Genomic DNA, 15542 nt, shown 5'->3' on the forward strand with positions numbered 1-15542 from the left:
TGCTTTGAAATAAATTCAGTCAATGAAACACTTAAGGTACTGCGGGGCAAGTGAGAATACGGGGTAAGTGGGGCGTTTCGTCATAGCTCAACTAGGAAAAGTTTTTCATGGGGGTATTCTTCTAGAAAGTTGAAGGTACAATGACAAGGAATGTATTTAGTACTAAACATATTGTTATTTTTATTACCATGTGGTTCATGTAACAGTTGTCAGTTCAGCGCCATTTTCAACTTGCATGACAAATTGTGACACGTTCCACGTCTTGCATTGACTCGCAAAAAATAAATGTGTTTTAAATCGAATTTCCATCAGTATGCTATAATTTTGAGTATTATTACAAGCTGCTAACGATAAACCAGTATTTTGTTTTCATTTCATATGAAATTTTCGATGGTCTATCTTACCCCAGAATATATTTGTAACTGGGGTAAGTGGGACCTATCAAAACATAAACCAGAATCAAAACTTTTCGTACACGTTTCATACATTCTCCTAGAGAGTAGCACTAAAACATTCAAACAAATGATTTTTATCAAAAAAGATCAACCTCAAATTACGTAATTGTATAGGAGGGAGAAGAAAAGTGTTATTATTCTTTATTTTTAAATTTGTTTTTTATTTTTGACATACGACTTCAAAATTGAACAAACACACAGCTGAAATTTGAAATGCATCATGAGAACGATTACTTTTCTATTTTATTTGAACTTTATTTGTTATTTCTACAAAATTAAGTAGAGATGGAAAACAATTCCACCCCATAAGGTGGTTTTCTGCCATGCATATAAATAATAACAAAACATGTTTATAATTTCGTTAATTATTGATTGTTTATGTTCAACATTTTAATTAACAACTTATAAATGGTATATTTTGAACATGTTTAATACCTCTTTACGCTTTTATTGAGGAATTTTCAGTTAATATTACATGTGAGGTGACATACTATTAAATAAAGGGTTTCTTCCTAAAACGTAACGTATTTTATGGTTGATCTCTTATGTACATCAAATATGTACTGAAAATTAAAAATCTATGAATTATCAATCCTATTATTGTAATGGTTGACTTACTGATGTGGATTGACGCATGAAACTGGATGTGTCCCACTTGCCCCGCTTAGCGAGGCAAGTGGGACCATTGGCTCATTCTAAAACTTTCTTCCAAGGTTTTCACAATTTCGAAATTATTCGATTAGTTTCATGCACACACCAGCAAATATGTTGCCAAAACGTGATTGTGTTGTTGGATTTGAAAAATATTGACATTTGAAAATTTGATTGAACAATTTGTTTGAACTATCGTTTTTTTCGTTCCCACTTGCCCCGCGGTACCTTATTATATAATTTTGATACGTTTTCCTGGTCGCGATTCAACCGGTTATCCGCCGGTCAGGGAAGAGGCGCACGCGGTTCGAGGAGTTGATGATACTCATGATGCGTACTGATGACGGTAATAAACATCATTTTTGGATTGCCTCTTTAAGCAGTTGTGCCAAGACCAAGAATAGTGAAGGGAGAAGCGCGGAATTCGGTAGTTGTTTGCTTTAAGTACGGTCACGAAAGCTATGGTATGGTATGGTACTCTTTGATCGGTATATGAAGACTTCATTCAGGCTCAAATTCTAAGATCCGACGTACGAGTACCGTGAAACGGGGTAACTTTGATAATTTTTGGAAGAAAATGTGATAATTATTCAAATTTATCATAACGATTTTTTTCTATACTTTTTTCATGACGATTTTTTTTTTCGGTTTTAGGGGGAATTTGATATTTTGTATGAAATCCAAAATATTTATATGAAAAGTTATATAATATTATATATCTTAGACATTGATTTATTTGTTTGTTTCGATATTGACTTGACTACAACAAAAATCAATCGTTTTTGGAATAGAAACAAATAGTTTTCCCACAAAATCGAATGAATTATTTAAAGAAAATATATCATTGCACACCCTTAGGCGTTGAACGATATATTATAACGTTAAACGCCTAAAGGTATGCAATGCTAAATTTTCATAATGCAATTAATTCAATTTTGTTGAAAAAACAAATATTCCTATTCCAAAAAACGATTCACAAAAATCATGAAACAGAAAAAATATTATCTATCTAATACATAATGAAATGTTTTTATGAAGAATTTTGCCAATTTGATAGTAATGTTCTAGTTGTCGAGAATAACCGAATTATGCCAAAGCCAACCGAATGTTGGCAGAACCTTTGCAATTACCGGTTAATAGAACGGGTGAATAGAAAACTACGATTCCAAATGTTGATAGTCAAGAAATAGAACGTACATCCACGTAAATCATCATGACTTTACATTTCAGAATGACCTTGCGTGAGAATGCCTGTAATGGGAATAGTAAATTTGAAGTGTCGTAAAACATGCTTGATTGCTGAGAGGAACACGCATTCTTTGTATACATATGAGAAAAAAGATATAATTTGTACAACAGACACAATAACCGTTGATTGTCGCCAGTCATCTTTCGTTAACACGATAACTATGAAAAACGCTGAGATAGCTACTAATAGAAATCGAAATCGAATCGAAATCGAATCGAAATCGAATCGAAATCGAATCGAAATCGAATCGAAATCGAATCGAAATCGAATCGAAATCGAATCGAAATCGAATCGAAATCGAATCGAAATCGAATCGAAATCGAATCGAAATCGAATCGAAATCGAATCGAAATCGAATCGAAATCGAATCGAAATCGAATCGAAATCGAATCGAAATCGAATCGAAATCGAATCGAAATCGAATCGAAATCGAATCGAAATCGAATCGAAATCGAATCGAAATCGAATCGAAATCGAATCGAAATCGAATCGAAATCGAATCGAAATCGAATCGAAATCGAATCGAAATCGAATCGAAATCGAATCGAAATCGAGATCCAATCTGATTGGTAAACGCATGATGACCTGTCAACAATTGTCAGCGACTCCAATGAATATCGTTGGGTGCTAAAAATATCACAATTGCTGCCACTTTGTCTTGATCTTGGTCGACGAACCGTGTGGCACAAGCCTGCATTACAAATTGAATGAACGACACTTTGATAAATGGAGAGCACGCAAACTGGTTAGGCGATACGTCCAGTGCGTGTCATTCTGATTTAGTTAAGCCGTAAATGGACCACTGACTTGATGATGGGGGTCGGTCGGTCAATCGTTTGCTCAATTTGCTGCTCAATTGACTCCTCTGTGAATGTGTTTAGGTCAATTAATATCGTGAGTATGGTCATCAGTTCCTTGCTCCGTGATTGTATGAAAGTGAAGATGCTACTGAGACATGGAACGTGCTAAGTCTGTGCACATCAATTAATCGTTGATCGCTGAAAACCGAAAGTAGTAAAACAAGTTCACTTTATTGGCATTTGTGCCCGTTGACTGCACAAACAACTTTTGAACGGGCGACTGAGAAGTGCGTGGCACACAACTCGTAGAACTTGTCGCAGAGAGAAATGCAACGCACCGATGATCATGATCATGAACTTCAGAACCTTCTAGAAGCCAAGCCACAATCGGTTTGACCTACTGCGAGTGCAGCATACAGCGTGATACAGCGTTGGGCAGCGCCTAATCCAGCGCATGGAAGCTGTCTAATTGCAGTCTACGAGAAACCAGTTATCGCATGACTAGAATTCTAGTCCACCAATCCGATCGGTGACGGTTAATATCGAAACTTTATCTGTTAGATGGTGGATGTTTTCCACGAGATGCTTCGGGTCAAGTGAGGAGGGGGGATGGGGGCCAGAAGGGGGCGTAAGTACGTGGGTACATAATTGCACAAAGACGGCCAACGGATGTCAAGTACAACCTGTTGTTGAACTGGTTGGCGCAAACAAATCTTCCGGCGAAGTGCGCTGCGATGGTAAACACTACTTGCTGGGCAGTATTAAGTGGTAGTAGCGGGCTCTAATTGATTGTCATACCTCTGAGGTGTGGCCGAACAAATTGTTCGATTCAAGCATGGAAGTTGCTAAATTTGTAGCGCAGCGATCATAACGAATTTAACTGTAGGGAATTTTCGTTTTTTAATGGTTTTACTGAATTACTTCGCAGTCCGGCATAATTGCGAATTGTTATGCCCATCGTATACTTCGTTGGCTAAGTTCGCACATAATGTCATCTTTTCAAATACTCGGCCGATTATGTTAATATCATCCGTGAAGCAATCAAATTGACTGGATCTTTTGAAAATTGTTCCTTGGCTGTCACACACAGCTCTGCGCATAACATTCTTCTTGGCTTGACGTCTTCACTGGGATAGAGCCTGCTTCTCAGCTTAGTGTTCTTATGAGCACTTCTACAGTAATTAACTGAGAGCTTTCTCTGTCAAAGTTTCGCATTCGTATATCGTGTGGCAGGTACGATGATACTCTATGCCCAGGGAAGTCAAAGAAATTTCCATTATGAAAAGATTCTGGACCGACCGGGAATCGAACCCAGACCCCTTCAGCATGGCTTTGCTTTGTAGCCGCGGACTCTAACCACTCGGCTAAGGAAGGCTGACATCTTTTTTGTTTGCATTATTCAACAATCTATTGATGATCTTATCAATCTAGTTAGATTCCCGGGAAAGCTGTTTGCATCCATGATCTTCCATAGTTGAAGGGTTGTATGGCATACTAGTAACAGCTGGGTGCTGCAAACTGAACCATTCTATATTCTTAAGCAAATTTTGAAACATGTTTCTTGTGAAGAATTTGGTTTCAGAAGAACTTGAATGCCTGGGGTTCAGATAGCCGTAGCGGTAAACGCGCAGCTATTCAGCAAGACCAAGCTGAGGGTCGTGGGTTCGAATCCCACCGGTCGAGGATCTTTTCAGGTTGGAAATTTTCTCGACTTCCCAGGGCATAGAGTATCTTCGTACCTGCCACACGATATACACATGCAAAAATGGTTATTGGCATAGTAAGCTCTCAGGTAATAACTGTTGAAGTGCTCATAAGAACACTAAGCTGAGAAGCAGGCTCTGTCCCAGTGGGGACGTAACGCCAGAAAGAAGAAGAAGAGCTTGAATGCATTCTAGCTCGCATGACTTTCTCAAAGTGTGTTCAATCTATTTTGCAATCGGCTAGTAGTCGGTTTGTGACAAGTGCGTGGATCTATTCCATTTTTATGTGACAATGTGGATCACAATGCAATGTCCGTTCAAAGGTTGTCGAAGAAACACCTTGAAGGATCAGAGCTTAACTTCTATTGTTTACCAATGGATGTTATTTTCTACTCCATGCGGCTAAAGCAGTGTTGTAAGCAATCACGGTAGTCGACACGTTTTCGCTGATATATTCGGCAGTGCTTCCCTTAAACATTCACAACACGAGCGATCAACCGAATGTTGAAAAGAAAAATGTCAATTGAATGCCACTGACCACGATTCTCTTCGCTAGGAAGCGTTTCGGTTTTGATTGTTTCTGTTCTGCTTTCACTGTATGTGTGTCACATTCAACAGATCATATTGTTTATGATCCAGTGTTTGAATTCCATGCAAAACTTATGATTTATGCAAATCTTATGATTTATGCTAATGTCATCGTATCAGACGACATTCAATTGACACTTTTTTGTGTTTGTCGGCGTTCTTTCTAAAGCTCGTGCTGTGATTGCTGACCATGACAACGAAACGAACGTCACGCAAAGTGTCGAATGTTAACAGCACTGGGCTAAAGTGATAATGATGACCTTGACGACTGACCCACGCATGGTGGGATGGATTATTCCACCCGTAACATATTCCCTCAATCAACAAGGGGGATAATTTTTTTTTTTTTTTTTTAGAAATCTATTCCTAGAATCAAACCGAATAACACCGAAAGCAAAGATTATGATGGAGTCAGCATCTCTAACGCTTTCACTTTATTCATTGCTACTCTATTTCATCACAAACGTAGATTTCATAGATAAAGCTACTGATGTGGAAGATTATATATTAAAAACAAATACAATTTTTATCTCTGAGATTACAATACTTTCTCATGAGATCACAATATACTGCTTTGCGCTGAAAAATGGATTAATCATTGTGCAAAATTCGATTTTTGTAGAGATGGGCAAAATGGATCGGAGCCGTTCAAAAGAACCTAATCACTCAATTGAACGAGTGATACGTGGCTCTTTTTTGACAAGAGTCGGTTCATTCGATCAGCAGTCACACAACGTATCCGATAAAAAGTTACCCGTTAGGGGCAGTCCATTTATGACGTAAGGCAGTTTTCGGGATTTTTTAACTCCCTCTCCTCCCATGATAAGATTGTTTGTATGAAAATAAAAAAAATATTATATGGCGCGTAAGAAATGTCAAACCCCCCTCCCCCATAAACCCTTACGTAATAAATGGACGGCCCTTTTGAAGAACGAACTATTTGTCATCAATTCTTTTTCGTCCGTATCTTGGCTTTATAATAACGCTTGTCGCGTGTCTTGATTTGCGCGCCACGCCACACATACAACCACAGTTTGCTACTACTTCGTGCTCTTAGCGCTTTCACCACTGACAGATAAATTTTCCCCGCCCACTTGTATTGAGGGCAAACGAAAGATAGAGAGAAAGTACCCACCTGAACGGTAAAGCGCATAGTTTTGCATCTCTTGTTTGGTTCAGGGAATTTGGCCGATAATTAGTATTCGTGATCGTATCCGGTCGAATCGTGATTTTCAGTAGAAGAATTACGAAGAATGAGTAAGCAAAAGCACGAGAATAGTGTGACATGGAATGAACCGTTGGATCCGTTCGCTCGGTTCAGTTCACTCTTTCTTTACGAGCCGCTGAGCCACTGAACCGTTCAAAAGATCCGATTCACTGGAGTGAGTGATTTGGATCGGATCCGCTCACTAAGAAGATCTGTTATGCCCATCTCTAGATTTTTGACCAACTTCGCCGTGTCGCAACTCAAGTTTGAATACTGCGCAAGATGCTCACGGTGGTGGGCATAGATGCGCACTATAGCGAAGCGAGTTGCGACGCGGCAAAGTATATCAAAAATCCAACTTCGCACGTTGGTTAACCCATCTTTAACGTGAAGTATACAGTATGCATTCTCACCTATTATCCCAAGTAACCTAACCACAATCTCGAATGTTTGGCTCTCGGTTGATAAGCATATCGAGTCCGTTCGCAGTACCCAGAGTATCAGTGTGTAGGCGTGTGCGGCAGTCTTAGAATGATGCCAGGAGAAGTCGGCAGAGTGCGCGAGATAGTATGTCTAAATAGGGCCTTGTGGTATAAAAAACAAGTTATTTGATGGAACCCAATTTGAAGGATATCACAGGTAGGGTCGGTTGTCAATGAAGCCGGCTTCAAAATTTTTTGACTATAGGTTATAGAAGAAAATTAACACTTTGTAGGCCGCATTCAGAATGGCAAAGTTCTCACAATTCAACTCCCTTCTTTTCACTTCTTCGGTAGCAATTCTGTTTCTCAGGCTATACCTAGCAGTCGGTTTAGACAAATTGCCAACATCTACGGGCGCATCTGTATGAGTTTTTTCCGAGAATTCTTCTAGGGAAACCCACAACTGTTTCCTAGGTGATTTTAAAGGAAATCGTTTAGGGATTCTTTCGGGTACTTTTTATAAAAACGTATGATGGGATCTTTCCATGTATTCTTCCAAATGTTTCTCAAATAATATTCCCAGAGATAGCTTGCGCAAACTAGTAGAAAAGTCTAGCAATTTCTTCAATTCATTCCATAAGACTTTTTTTAAAGGCGAACACAACTTTTTTTCTCAATTTACTTATATTCTAATTTGTAGCTCATTTCGCCATTGGGCATCACTAGAGCGAGGATCAATTCGACTGTTGTACTAGAGCACAACGCTTAAATTCACACTATTCTCTTACTTAATCTATTTTTGGATCTGATGCTACGCTCTTTCTTTGCGCTCTCTACTTTTCGCAGGTAGATCGGAGAGCACGCAGGGATGCTTTTCTCAGTCCAAGAGAGGTCCATTTGTTCATAGCCGTTTTTGTCGATTGCCGTGTTAATCCGGGTACAGTTGAGCGTTTGCTCAGAGGAGGGTCAAGATGTCAGTCCGCTTTCAGACGGCCGATCAGGATTTCCACAAAAGAAGGCTTCTTAGGTGGATGCTGATTTTCACAGAAAGTCTTCCAATGACTGCTTCTGGAGAATTTTATCAAGTATTGTTTCATAGGATTTTTTACAATTCTTGTAGCGTAGGTTCTGCAAGGTTTCTATGTTTCTTCAGAATCACTGCAGCATTATTATCAGAATACTTTCAGCCTTCTAACAGAGTCCTCTCAGAATTCTCATCTAAATCCTCTCAACATTCTCATCAGACTCTTAACAGGATCGTCATCAGAATCCTCTCAGAATTCTCATCAGTAACCTCTGGAAATTCCCATCCAAATATATTCAGGATTCCCATCAGAATCCTCTCATGGTTTTCATCAGAATCCTCTTAGGATTTTCATCACAGCGATCTCGAAATTCTTATAGGAATCCTCTCATCAGAATTGTCTCATGATCGTCATCAGAAGAAGAAAATTGTCATCATAATATTCTCATGATTCTCATCAGATTTCTCTCAGGATTCTCTTCCAGAATGCTCATCAAAATCCTCTCTGGCTTCTCATCAGAATCATCTAAGGATTCTAATCATAATCCTCTCAAGATTCACATCAGAATCTTTACAGGATACTCATCAGAATCCACATAGGATTCTCATCGGAATCATCTCAAAATTCTAATCAAAATCCTCTCATCAGAATCCTCTCTGGATTTTCATCAAAATCCTCTCAGAATTTCTACTCTGGATTCTTATCAGAATCATCTCAGGTTATTCCTAGGGTTATTCATCAGAATCATCTGAGGATTCTTTTCAGAAACCACTCAGGATTCTCATCATAACCTTTTAAGGATCCCCAACAGAATCTTCTCAGAATTCTCATTGGAATCCTCTCAGGATTCTCATCACAATCCTCTCAGGATACTTTTAAGAATCCTCTCAGGATTATTCTCAGAATCCTCACAGGATTCTTATCAATATCAGCTCAAGATTCTCATCAGATTCCTCTCAGGATTCTCATCAGAATTATTTCAGGATTCTCATGAAAACCTCTCAGGATTCTCATCAGAATCGTCTCAGGATTCTCATCAGAATCGTCTCAGGATTCTCAGCAGAACGCGCTAAGAATTTTTATCAGAATCCTCTTAGGATTCTCATCAAAAATCTTCTAATATTCTCATCAGAAATCTCTCAGTATTCTCATCAGATTCCTCTCAAGATACTCATCAGAATCTTCTCAGGATTCTCATAAGAATTCTTTCAGGGTTCTCATCACAATCCTTTCAGGATTCTCATCAGAATCCTCTTAGGATTCTCATCACAATCCTCTTTGAATTCTCATCAGAATTCTCTTAGAATTCTCATCAGAAACCTCTTTGGATTCTCATCATATTCTTTTGAGGATTCCCATCAGAATCTTCTCAGGATTCTCATTGGAATCATCTCTGGATTCTTTTCAGAACTTCCACAAGATTCTCGACAGAATCCTCTCAGGATTCTCATCACAATCCTTTCAGGACTCTTATTAGAATTCATTCAGAATTCTCATGAAAACCTCTCAGGATTCTCAGCAAAACTCACTAAGAATTTTCATCAGAATCCTCTTAGTATTCTCATCGAAATTTTTCTGAGATCCTCATCAGAATTCTCTCATCAGATCCCTCTCAGCATTGTTATTAGAATTCTCTTATGATTTTCATCAAAACCTTCTCAGGATTATCATCAATACCTTTTAAGAATCCTCTCAGGATGCTCATCAGAAACCTCTCAGTATTTTCATCAGAATCCTTTCAAGATTTTCATCAGAATCTTCTCAGGATTCTCATTAGAATCCTCTCAAGATTCTCATCAGAACCCTTTCAGGATTCTCATCAGAAACCTTTCAGGATTCTCATAAGAATCCTCTCAGAATTATCATCAGATTCCTCTCAGGATTCTCATCAGAATCGTCTCAGGATTCTCAGCAGAACTCGCTAAGAATTTTCATCAGTGTCCTCTTAGGGTTCTCATAAAAAATCTTCCAAGATTCTCATCAGAATCCTCTCAGGAATTCTTATCAGATCTCTCTCAGGATTGTTATCAGAATGCTCTCATGATTTTCATCAAAACCCACTCTGGACTCTCATCAAACCCCTCTAAGAATCCTCTCAGGATTCTCATCAGAAACCTCTCAGGATTCTCATTAGAATCCTTTCAGGGTTCGCATCACAATCCTTTCAGGATTTTCATCAGAATCCTCTTAGGATTCTCATCACAATCCTCTTTGAATTCTCATCAGAATCCTCTTTGAATTCTCATCAGAAACCTCATTGGATTCTCATCATATTCTTTTGAGGATTCCCATCAGAATCTTCTCAGGATTCTCATTGGAATCATCTCTGGATTCTTTTCAGAACTTCCACAGGATTCTCGACAGAATCCTCTCAGGATTCTCATCACAATCCTTTCAGGACTCTTATCAGAATTCATTCAGGATTCACATGAAAACCTCTCAGGATTCTCATCAGAATCCTCTCAGGATTCTCAGCAGAACTCACTAAGAATTTTCATCAGAATCCTCTTAGTATTCTCATCAAAATGATTCTGAGATCCTCATCAGAATTCTCTCATCAGATCCCTCTCAGCATTGTTATCAGAATCCTCTTATGATTTTCATCAAAACCCTCTCAGGATTATCATCAATACCTTCTAAGAATCCTCTCAGGATGCTCATCAGAAACCTCTCAGTATTCTCATCAGAATCCTCTCAAGATTTTCATCAGAATCTTCTTAGAATTCTCATTAGAATCCTCTCAAGATTCTCATCGGAAACCTTTCAGGATTCTCATAAGAATCCTCTCAGGATTATCATCAGATTCCTCTCAGGATTTTCATCAGAATCGTCTCAGGATTCTCAGCAGAACTCGCTAAGAATTTTCATCAGAATCCTCTTAGGATTCTCATATAAAATCCTTCCAGATTCTCATCAGAATCCTCTCAGGAATTCTCATCAGATCTCTCTCAGGATTGTTATCACAATCCTTTCAGGACTCTTATCAGAATTCATTCAGGATTCTTATGGAAACCTCTCAGGATTCTCATCAGAATCCTCTCAGGATTCTCAGCAGAACTCACTAAGAATTTTCATCAGAATCCTCTTAGTATTCTCATTAAAATGATTCTGAGATCCTCATCAGAATTCTCTCATCAGATCCCTCTCAGCATTATTATCAGAATCCTCTTATGATTTTCATCAAAACCCTCTCAGGATTATCATCAATACCTTCTAAGAATCCTCTTAGGATGCTCATCAGAAACCTCTCAGTATACTCATCAGAATCCTCTCAAGATTTTCATCAGAATCTTGTCAGGATTCCCATTAAAATCCTCTCAAGATTCTCATCGGAAACCTTTCAGGATTCTCATAAGAATCCTCTCAGGATTATCATCAGATTCCTCTCAGGATTCTCATCAGAATCGTCTCAGGATTCTCAGCAGAACTCGCTAAGAATTTTTATCAGAATCCTCTTAGGATTCTCATAAAAAATCTTCCAAGATTCTCATCAGAATCCTCTCAGGAATTCTCATCAGATCTCTCTCAGGATTGTTATCGGAATGCTCTCATGATTTTCATCAAAACCAAGATTCTCATCAGAATCCTCTCAGGAATTCTCATCAGATCTCTCTCAGGATTGTTATCAGAATGCTCTCATGATTTTCATCAAAACCTTCTCAGGACTCTCATCAAAACCCTCCAAGAATCCTCTCAGGATTCTCATCAGAAACCACTCAGTATTCTCATCAGAATCCTCTCAAGGTTCTCATCAGAATCTTCTCAGGATTCTCATTAGAATCCTCTCAGGATTCTCATCGGAATCCTCTCAGGATTATCATCGGAATCCTTTCAGTATTTTCATTAGAATTCTCTCAGGATTCTCATCAGAATCCTTTTAGGTTTATTATCAAAATACTCTCACGATTCTAATAAGAATCCTCACAGGATTCCCATCAGAATCCTCTCAGGATTCCCATCAGAATCCTTTCAGGATTCTCATGAAAACCTCTCCGGATTCTCAGCAGAATTCTCTAACAATTTTCATCGGATTCCTCTTATGATTCTCATCAGAATCAGAGCCAGTATTTTTTTTTGACTTTAAGCTTCAATTTACTCTCGTGTGTGCCTTCATGACCCTTCGGGGTCAACTCTCGTCAGCCACTTATGAGAACCAACCAAGCTAGACGCTTTCCTTCTGCCCGCGTTTATGATGGTGAACCCCACCGGGCCGAGTGCGCATATTAAACCGTCTGACCTCGACATTCATGCCGGCACGCAAGTTAGCAGCGATCTTGACAGGACCTTGCACAAGTTCGCCGGATTCTTGTACTGCGCAGCCGCGAAGGTATAGGCAAGGGAGTGAAAACTGTTGCTCTCTACGGTAGGGTTACCATACGTACTCTTTCAGCGGTACTTGTACTTTTTTCGCCTTTTAAAATGTTTACTATTAATTGTTGCAAAACTGGATCAACTGTTCTCTTTTTTCACGCCTGTAATAAAGCATCTACACTCAGGCTATTAGACTATCGTTAAACATAGGGAACCCCTGATAAAAATTCGCCACAAGAAATCGGGTTGAAATTCATATATTTACCTTATGAAAACAAAAATATTTTTTCGCGGCAACCTGGAATCGAACCATGGACTTTGCGATCGAAAGGCTCGTACGTACACCCTGCGCCTATCGACGCCTTGATATAGGGGGATACCAAAACGATACATAAAGCATTCGAATTGCAATAATAATTCCATCTTTCTTAAGGCAAAATTTATGAATTTCGATAGTCCAGTTCACTGCGTTGTCTCCTCAACGGTTAATCATTGCTCTCTTTGGGACTCTCGTTCGCTGTTCTTATTTATCACGCTTGTTACAATGCGAAACATTACTGATCATGGATCAGATGTGATGTTTTTCTTCGCTTAATTTAAAATTAAATATGAACGAATTCTGCAAAAAAAAAAATCCAAGTCGGATTGTTCAATTTCACTAGTTAGTTCAGATCAGTCCTCTTACATATTTTCGCACAGTATAACATGAGGATGAAATTTCGATCATTCTAACATTTCAGGTTTCAGTGTAAAGATTCGACTTCCCAATTTCGTATATAAACTATTAACTAAATGTGGCAACCCTATCCGCACCATAATTGGTGGATCCGGTCGGACGGAGGCGGCGAGCTTGCGACTTGCGACGACGCACGGTCAAGTTGAAGAGGTGAGAATTTATTGGGCTGACCCTCGTGGCTAATTATCGGTCGCCGGGAGTTGTTTGCGCCGGTTCTGTGGCCTTTATGCCGGGCACTTTCTGCATTTATGGTGATATGCTTAGCAAGTTGTTCTCGGGGATATCTTTCGATGGAACGGTAGCGTATTTGTGGCTGCGCGGATTTCTTGTTCGCCGGATATTGAGTAGGTTAAGGTTTGAGGCGACCAATTTGAAGGTGAGGGCTAAGGTGCATGTTGATGGAACGCATTTTCTCAACCTTATGAGCAGAGATATGTGTTTTATTGGTCAAAATTTGAATCAGAAAAACCGTATCAATTTCTGGTTTTTTCAACAGTCACTAGAAATTGTTTCAAGAATTGTTCCAAGGTACCGCGCAATGAGTGAAAAACTTCCAGCAATTCTCAAAAAAAAAAAATCCTGGGGAATTTCTGATGAAAATTCCGAGAGGGCTCTAATTAGAATCCTGAGAAAATTCAGATAAGAATCCTGAGAGGATTCTGAGGAGAATTCTGAGAGGATTCTTATGAGAATCCTGAGAAGATTATGATGAGAATCCTGAGAGAATTCTGATGAGAATTATGAGATGATTCTGATGAGAATCCCGATAGGATTCTGAAGAGAAACCTGAGAGGATTCTAATGAAAATTTTGAGTGGATTCTGATGAGATTCTTAAAAGGCTTATGATGCCTGTCCTTAGAGGATTCTGATGAGAATCCTGAGAGGATTCTTATAAGCTGAGGTGATTCTGATGAGAATGCTGAGAGGACTCAGATAATCCTGAGAAAATTCTGATGAGAATTCTGAGAGGGTTCTGATAAAAATTCTGAGTGGATTCTGATGAAAATCTTGAGATGATTCTGATACAAGTCCTGAGAGGATTCTGATGAGAACCCTGAGAGGATAGTTATGAGAATCCCGAGATGATTCTGTGTAAAATGAAGCTTTTAGATAACAGACATCAAAATGTTGATCATAAACGAGTAGAAATAAGAAAATGTAAGAAAATCTAAACTAAAGCCCTTAGAAAAATTAGCAAGAGGTACAAAAATGTATTGATTGTTGAACCCGTAACAGGTCTTGCAGTACAAGTTTGATTCAAATGGAAAAAGCCTGCCGTATCTTTTTTCCCAAATCTGGTCCCCATGGATTGTTCTCGTTAATCTTAATTATATACATCATAATCCAAATACAACACGTTAAAGCCACCAAAATGACAAGCAATAATCTTTGTGACCGATGCTGCATTTAAAATTTCGGGTTTGTTTCTTAAATCTCCTGCAGACACGTGAATTTCCATCCGAATGTTGGTCTGGTTTACAGCAGAAACTAGTTGGAATGACTCACAATGGAAACAAATCCGATAAACCGTATGGCTCAATTTGTTCTTTCGGCTTTGTCAGCAGTGATAATTCCTAATGCCTCCACTGATCAGATAATGATTTCAAACGTGCGTGATGCTGATCGCGAGTGATATTTTGTGTTGGTCATTCGTCGGATAACAGCTTCCATGTAGATTACGTATGGATAAGACTACTTCCTCGATTCATATGCATAAGTATAGCTGATTGGAGGTGGCGTCTACCAGTCTGGTTTATTTCCAGCCGACACGTGTTTGAGCTCTAAAAAGCTTGAGATGGACTATCAATTCAATTGCGATTCGATTTCGATTCGATTTAGATTCGATTTCGATTTGATATCGATTCGAAATTATCTACTTGTTAGAAACATTCGAAGCTACTTGCCAGAAACTTTAATGATTTTTGGAAGCATTTTTCAGGCACCAGTTTTTTTTTTGTACCATTATTGTCACAAGATGATTCTCTAATTGAACAGAGGAATTGTTACATTGGTCGATAATGAAGCTATGGATGGTCAATATTGGAGACACGTTGTTCTTTTAACATTATGTTGCATGTTTCGCAACATTCGTGAAAAAAGCTCGCTAGTGCTACACAGCACCAGCGTGCTTGCACTGGCAATGGGTGACTGTACGACTTTGGCAACTGGTATGGTAATGCTTGCATCACTTTCATTTAAATATCAATTCCTGCTAAAACTACTAGAATATTCAACACTTCTTCAACTCTGAAAATATAAAAATAAAATAAAAATCTACGTGATTGGCAGAAGGAAGCAACGTTCCCCCCGGAGGAGTCAATTGTTCTCGAGCGAACCACTTCGAGGAAACCAGTTTTCTCCCATAATTGCGCGTCATATCGTAAACATTCGCGG

The 15542-nt window shown here is 38.8% G+C and overlaps 1 protein-coding gene across 2 annotated transcripts in view; it reads left to right on the plus strand.

Annotated features, from left to right (window-relative positions):
* The window catches only part of LOC5569925 (short-chain dehydrogenase/reductase family 16C member 6), a 103796-nt gene that overhangs the window by 31716 nt on the left and 56538 nt on the right, over positions 1-15542 (plus strand). The window lies entirely within an intron of this gene.

The sequence above is a fragment of the Aedes aegypti genome, chromosome 1 (assembly GCF_002204515.2).
Source record: "Aedes aegypti strain LVP_AGWG chromosome 1, AaegL5.0 Primary Assembly, whole genome shotgun sequence".
NCBI classification, from domain to species: domain Eukaryota; kingdom Metazoa; phylum Arthropoda; class Insecta; order Diptera; family Culicidae; genus Aedes; species Aedes aegypti.